The sequence below is a fragment of the Phocoena phocoena genome, chromosome 4 (assembly GCF_963924675.1).
Source record: "Phocoena phocoena chromosome 4, mPhoPho1.1, whole genome shotgun sequence".
NCBI classification, from domain to species: domain Eukaryota; kingdom Metazoa; phylum Chordata; class Mammalia; order Artiodactyla; family Phocoenidae; genus Phocoena; species Phocoena phocoena.
In genome coordinates, this window is record NC_089222.1 from 131,266,118 (window position 1) to 131,272,117 (window position 6,000).

Below are 6,000 nucleotides of genomic sequence, written 5' to 3' on the forward strand. Positions count from 1 at the left end.
ACAAAAAGAACTCCATGTAAAGACAGGGACACAGGAAAAATGCTATGTGAAGATGGAGGATTAGATGTTGCATCTACAAGCCAAGGGACACCAAAGATTGTCAGCAAACCACGAGAAGCTAGGGAAAGGCAAGGATGGATTCCTCTACAGGTTTCAGAGGGACCATGACCCTGCCAACGCCTTGATTTTGGACTTCCAGCCTCCAGAAATGAGCGACAATAAGTTTCTTTTGTTTTCAGTCTCCCAGTTTGTGGTATATTGTTTTGGCAGCCCTAGGGAACCAACATTGCCCTTGTCCTTCAGTTATTTATTAAACAACTAAAAATATATTATTGAGGTGGGATTATAGATAAAAGAAGAAGAGGCCAGAGTGACAACTTCAGGGACTTCTAGAACTCAGGGAATTTTAAATGTAGGCTTGAAATTTTTCTAGAGGATAGACAGTCCCATGGAAGAATAAGGAAGCTAGAAAAATGTTCACCCCTACATGAAAGCTGATGTATGACAGAAATGGCATTGTTAGAAAGTGAGAAAGAGGTCAGCTAGTTAGTATATAGGGGTAGGAAATTTGGTTATCCATATACAAAAATAAAATTAGATCCCTACTTCATATAATAACAACAACAATAATAATAGTAATCACTTAAATGCATTTAGTAGGTACTGTTCTAAGAGGTTTTTGTATATCCTAGTTGCAACTTCACACTTATCTATCAATAGGTGCTACTATTTTTATACCCATTTTACAGATTAAGAAACTAGGGCATGTAGAGGTTAAGTGACAGGCTAAAATGTGATGGAGGTGAGATGTGAACTCAGGCAGTCTGGCTTCAGACTCCATGCTTTCAATCACTATGCCATACTAGTTCACACTTCATAAAGAAATCGAGTCAAGGTATATTAAAAATTTGACAGCGAAAATAAAACCAAAAGAATTTAGAAGAAAACAAAGAATATCTTTACGGCTTCTAGCATGAAATGAATAAAACAGGAAAACTACAAATTATAAAAAATATGGATGGCATATACTACAATAAAAACTTTGTTCATCAAAAGACATCATAATAAGAGTGAAAAAGAAGTATTTGCAGCACGTATAATCACCAGAGGATTAAAATGCCGTGTATGTAAGAAATTCTGCATATCAATAAGAAAAGGACAAACAACACAATAAAAAACGAGGTCCATAAAAAACACACACAGCAACATGGAACCTCACAGATGAGGAAACATAAATGACTAATAATCACTTGAAAAGATGATTATAATTTCACATCTATCATATTTGCAGAAATTTAAAAAACCTGCCAACACTATATTGTGATAAGGATATAAAGCAATGGCAATTCCTATACACAGCAGGAGGAATGTAAATTGGTGTAACCACTTTGGAGGTCAGTTTTACAATATTTAGTAAAGTTGAAGATTCCCTCACCTTATAACTCAGCAGTCCAAAAGAATATACTCCAGGGCAACTTGCCCATATAGTCAAGGAGACAAGAGACATGTTCACAGCAAAATGGTTTGTAATAGCAAATGCTTAGAAACAACCTAAGTTGTCAACAGAAAAGTGAATTAACTCGTGGTGGTGTATTTATATAATGGACTACTATGCAGCACTGAAAATTAATAAACTAGAGCCAAATATATTTATAGGAGAACTTTATAAACATAATGATGCTTGAGAAAAGAAAATCGCAGAATATGTAAAAGTTAAAAGCATAAGCAAAACTTATAAATGTTAAAAATATATAAAGGTTAACAAATTTAAAAAAAGAGTATATAAAGGTTAAAACATACAACACAATACAAGAATTGTTAAGGGGCTACATAGAGACAGAATAAAAATACAATAACAACAAAAAGATTGGAAAAGACAAACCCTAAATTCAGGACAGTGTTTACCTTTAGAATGAAGGTATGTTTGTAATGAGTAAACAAAGGGCATTAAATATAATGGATTAGTACTATTTTATCTCTTAAAGTAGGGGTGGGTGCATAGGGACTTATTTGTTATTCCCTTTTCTATGTCTTAAATACTGCAAAAATAAAGTTTTTAAAAAGAAAAGATCATCTGGCAGCTATTGAGAGCTATAAGAAACAAGCAAGTCATCTGAATGTCAAATGTTGGGGCTACAAATCAGAAGAGGCAGGAAGTGGCCACAGTCTTTGCTTCCTCTGACTCCCCCTCACTCTTCCTCTCTTATTCCAGAATGGTGGTCAGGAAAGAGAAACGCTGGGAAAATGTCTTTTTTCGTCTTTCTGAGATCCAGGCTCTTCATATTTTGGTCCCTTCCTCTTGGTTGGATAGGGCACTGTTTGGGTAAAGAGCATTCTTTTTGGAGTGAGTACTGCTTTTTAGCAGAGTCGCTGTGGTTTCTAGTCTTTTGTGTTTGACAAGCTCTTTTTGATTTAATATTTTCTAGTGTGCCTTTGATTAACATGCTCTAAGTGAGCAAAGTCTCTCACAAATAAAGTGTGACTGACGTACAGCTAATATTCCTCCTCCACAACACCAAAGTGTCTTCTAGACAAGCAATAAATAAGAATCAAAGAGCTTGGTGTCTGGTACCTCTGGAGGGCCTTATAGCATATCTCTGGGAATCCATTTGGTCTCTACCAAGAGGAAAAGCTGAAAAGAGGGACGTGTATTTCACACAAGTTAATAATCTTGGCATTTCCTATGCTCTTCTATTCAGCAATGTCAACAGAAAATATCATTTTGGCTGTGGGTGTTGTCACTTAACACTTTGCCACAGTGAGTTTTGCCCAAGTATTTTAGTATAACAGGTAGAACAAATCTGAGTGCAGGTATTACTCTTTTTGTATTATTTCAATGATGTTGTTCCCTTACCAGCACCGTGGGTGCTTTCTTATTTGCAAAGGACCAATGGGGAGGAATAAAATGCAGCCAGTCAACCGCTTTGTTTACATGAATTCAGAAGGATCCAACCTAGAAAACTCTTTCAAAAACTGGAGAAACAAAATCAATGCTTTCTCTCCCTTGAAAACTTATATTTCATAATAATCATTATTTTGGTCACAGTGGCAGGGAATTATCTCCCAGAGAATTTAGTATTTTTTATTGTTGTAGGGATTTTTTGGTTTGGTTTTGCCAATTGCTGTTCGTTTAAATTTGGTCCGCCTACTGAAATTGAATCTGGAGCTGAAGAATTGAAAGATTTTGATAACATTCTTAAAATACATGGCTTTATAAAGTGGTAATAGGAGGGAGGTATTGCCTGGATATGGTAGTATTTGGCTCAAGGGACAGGCGTGATCTGAATACTCTCCTTGTCTGCAGGAATATTCCTCTATAAAAGATGTGGTTAGGATGGGCATGGGTGGGAGGACTTTCCCCTGGAACCCTGTTTATTGTGCATAAAAGATGGCTTAGACACCATTTAAAGCCTTCGTCCGGTTATTAAAATCTTGTGATGCTGGAATGGTGAATTTTATCACCTGGTTATCCATCTCCTAACAGCATCCAAAAACATTTTGCCAGACATATGACTGGATTTCTCCAGTAAACAATTTGTACTTTGCAGTCATCTGAATGAGAAGAGCTTTCCTATAGTATTATTTAATCCTTAGAAGCATATTTATTTTCCTAGATCACGTGCATTTGGTTACTTAGCAAAGAATGAATGAAAAAGTCCTTGTTAGGTGTGGTCTGTAAAAGTAGATGTGACAGTCTTGTTCACACTCTTTATTAATATATAAAACAATGCCTGCCACATAATACACGCTCTTTACCCACTGAAAGAAAAGAAGAATGAATGAATGAATAGATGACAGATTGAATATGGGACTTTAACTGTTATGTTCTTCATAGTCATTCTTCTAACATTATAGAATACCAGTCCTGTATTCTATAACTAGAATGAGATATGAAGAGCAGTAGGAAGTACCTAGAAAATAGAAAAGAAGGCAGCAGCTGGGAAGCACGGACGGGTCAAAGGCCTCTAATCGTCTTGTGTTTTATATCCACAAGATTAAAGATTCCTTCTGAGTTTTGATTAAGGATGCATAGTTACAAGATTAATCGGCGAGTCAAATTAGAAAAGGTTTAACTTCAATCTCAGAATTAATCAAAGCTCCCCCTGCCACCCCCTCGCTCACATTAAGCTGTCTTTACAACATGGGATTAGAGAAAATCATCTAAGACTTCGCGTCCCCGGACTCTCTGTTACCTCTTCTGTACAGCTGTCCTCATTCAGACCACAAACAATTCTCTTGTCAAGAATCAAAGCTCATTTCCCCTTGAAGTTTCTGTTTATACCCAGGCCTGAATTTATTCTAGTGCCTCTGCACATATTTATTTATTTTGGTGACCTGCAGTGTCCTGTATCATGCACTCGTCTTATGCATTGTCACGAAACATATTAAAACTTAGTACACTTGTCTGTGTCCAAAAACACCTCCTTAATCATTCCAGTAATTATGCAAACACTCCCATGGGACTGGCTATAAACATGTCCTTCCCTTCCTGAGGAGACTTCTGACTCTCTCCTTGGAAGCCACGCCAAAGGAGTGTGGGCAGAATGCACAATTAATAACTCCACTGAGAAGAGGTTAATGTGGTCATGAGGCACCCAAGAAATAAAACTGCCATTGCTTTATTAAAGGCTGTAATTCAGGCACAGGCTTGCATGGTAACAATAAAACAATTTTAAAGAAATAAATAAAAGGACCAGAAAGAAAAATGTGGATTTTAACTGTGCCTGGATTCTAGATTTTGCAAATATATTTTCTTGACTGATGAACAATAAGAGCCATTGCCCTTTAAATGTGTCACTGGTTGCAAGAAAATGTAAAAGTCCAAGGAAATTCTGTAGAGACTTTGCTACTTATGGCTCAAAACCTGCCCCCAAATTTCCTAAGGACATCGAACTCTTGACGGTCCATATTTGATATGGTCCCACCTCTTCAAGGGGTAAGATGATCATGCTTAATCATGTAAGTTTTCCTTTCCCCTCTGTGGGAGGGGACCATGAGTTCAGAGAATCAGAGTCATTTAAAAAGGCCTATATCATCCGTCCACCCTTTTCCTGACTTACTTAGTACCAAAGAAGATGAGGAGAAATGTAGAGAGTCAGACCTTAGGTTCTTACATAAGGTTCAAAAACACAAAAGAGAACTCATGATCGGGTCCTGATGTACAATCTCACAAAATGGAAAATGTCAGATATAAAGATAATGGGACTCCATTTAGTGCTAACGTGAAATCTTTAGGGAGCCTGGGATAAGGGAGAGCCATGGACTCTGACATGTGGCAGCCAACACTGGCTGTTTATAACTGAATGAAGGAATGGATGCTTTGGATTGCCTGACCTCAAATCATTGAAATACCATTTTCATTTCAAAATGTCTGCAGGGCATGATGGGAGGATCCCTGAGAAACTAATGATCTAGCCCTTCCAACCTCTAAGTTTGGAATGTAGAAAGAAAAATCATCAGGCATCTGGGAATGGGGATTAGTGGACAAGGCCTTTATGGACAAGTAGAAAATAGTGGGCTTTATCTTTTAAACCACCTAGTCAATGGAGAATTTTGGACAGAGGAATAATGGGATAGAAGTGGTGTCTAAAAAATATGGATTTGGGTACAATATAACTTGAAGGATATCTGGGAAAGAGGCTAGTTCAGAATATTTTTTCAGTAATCTGTGTCTGAGAACATGAAATACTATTGGTGTGTTGGATGAGCTCAACAAGGAGAGAAATAAGAGACTTTATTTTTCTTCATCTATTGTATTTAAGCATACTCTGTCCAATCCTCTCCCCTTACCCTTGGATGAAATCTGGGCAAGATCTCATAGCTTTCTTGTCCTTTTGCCTCATTGGACAAGAGTCCCATTCTACTGTCCAGTCTTAAACAGTTCAGTCCAGTCTTAACAAAAACTTCAGCTCCATATCTAGTTCTGAGGTTCTCTCCTTCCCCCCAGCTCAGGTTTGACCTATCATCTAAGGTAGGGGTGCAGTCTTTCCCTTTTCTATT